The following is a 2,129-nucleotide window of genomic DNA, read 5'->3' on the forward strand; positions in this document are numbered from 1 at the left end:
ATATATGCATATATGTGTATATGTGTATATGTATAGATCTAAAGAATTTGCGAATTAAAAAATTCAAGGTAAAGATAAATAATTGTCTAGAATATGCCTCAGATAAATGTGGGAGTGAGTTACTGACGGCATTTTAAAGAAAGGAAAAAAACGGTTTTTCTCTCGACAGCACCAAGCGCATGGCTGCGCGGCTTCCCGATCACCCGGTACATCGCGCAAGAGAAGAGTATTGTTATATATCGTTTTTGGTTCTGTGATTGAGGTATATATTTGTTAGCTTGTAAAAAACGCGTTAAAGAGATAAGATTATATTACTCTTTTAAAGGGAAAACCCCTTCCCCCCGCCCCTCCTTCACGCGTGCAGGGCCGTAATACTAATGTTATAACCGGAATAAAACACATGTCTATTAGATATATATACATATATATATTTGTGCCAAAAAAAGCACTTTGCTTGACGAAATCTCCCGAAACGTGCAACGAAGTGGATGCCGAAATCAAGATTGAGATTCTCGCCAAGTGGCAAGCGGTGTGGAATTCTCCAGAAAGAAATTCCGCTCTCTTCCACATTTTTCATCCTTTATGCAAAAAGAAAAAATTCAAAATAATGGAAAAAGGAACGAAGAGATTGTATTTTATAAATAGAGGAGATTACAATGATGTGTACGAGATTATGTATGGTTAATGAATTTGTTGTATACCGATGATGAATAATGATGATGAGGAGGAGGTGAGGGAGGAGGACGGTCGAGAAGCATACGAATTCGTGTTTTATGCGGTTAAAGAGTGTGAGAAACTTTGTTGCGAGAAAATCGGCGGTGATACCGTATTTGTAAAATTAAAACAAGAACGAAGAGAGCAAGTTGAGGAATGATCTTGGAAGACGTTGCTAGTGCATTTTTCTTAAAAATTGTACTTTTTTTACAATATAATTGTAATCATGATTCAATTAATATCTTAATACCGTTAGTAATGGTGTGTGTATAGCATCACGTTGCGTGTGTAATGTACGACGTGTAAGCGCGTTACAAAAGAAGAATGAATTAAATTCTTAGAGAATGTATATTACGATGTGCTTGATGAGTCTCTCGAGATATGCATTACGCAATAAAGTGGGCGCGGAATTAAACGGAATTAACATATATAATTCGTTTTTACACATCTCATTAATTTATTTTAGATATTTTTACACGTGTATATCTCGTCTTGATTATTCCTCAATTTGTAAGATCCACTTTAGGCATGCTAACGTTTAAAGTGGATTTAAATTCACTTTCACTGCTTGAATTCTTCAATTCAAATCCTCGAGTTCCAAGAGGAATTCTTTCTTTTGGATCCTCCCGAGGACTTTCCTCCGGAGTTTCGCACTTCAAAACCTCAATTTTCATTCATATCCCATCACTACCACGATTTTCATCTAATTTTTTGTGCCCATTTCCAGTAAAACTCTGAAAAATTTGCTTTTAATTTTTTTAGACATCTTTCCGATTTGCATCAATTTATTTCGACAGTCTCATTCTCTTCTCGAGTTTCCTTTTCTTTTCTTTTTCTTTTTACAATTCCACGTCAGCTCTCGATCGCCACTAATTTGTGCCCAATCTTCCGTCCATCTCGACAATGTGTAAATCTCTAAAGGAGATTTATGTTATACTCGATTTAGTGACAATTTCTTGGACTTCTACGTTGTTTTGTTGAGATGGGCGATTCCAATCCTTGTTCTCCGAGCTTTTTCAATTTCATTCATCTTTTTTTTTTTCAGTTTTCAATCGTCTGAGTGTGATTCCGTTACTCTTCCAACTTTTTCGTCTACAGTTACTTGCGAGTGAGCACCGCGAGCATCGTTTATCGGTAGTCATCGTCGATTTCGGAAACTATTGGGAGTGGCCACTTCCGATCTGCGTGAAACTTGACTCCCCCCGCCCCCCTTTTTTAACTAACCGCCCATTATACTCTCCGCTGTGTCGCGATTTTTTTTGTTAGATTATTCTTTCTATTTTGACCCTTAGATCATGAGATGCATCTTGAGAAATCTTAGGGTCACGTTTTTATTCGGCTAAGAGAAAGATAGAAAGAAAGAAAGAGAGAGAGAGAGAGAGAGAGAGAGAGAGAGAGAGAGAGAGAGAGAGAGA

This window comes from Atta cephalotes (assembly GCF_000143395.1).
Source record: "Atta cephalotes unplaced genomic scaffold scaffold00003, whole genome shotgun sequence".
Lineage (NCBI taxonomy): Eukaryota > Metazoa > Arthropoda > Insecta > Hymenoptera > Formicidae > Atta > Atta cephalotes.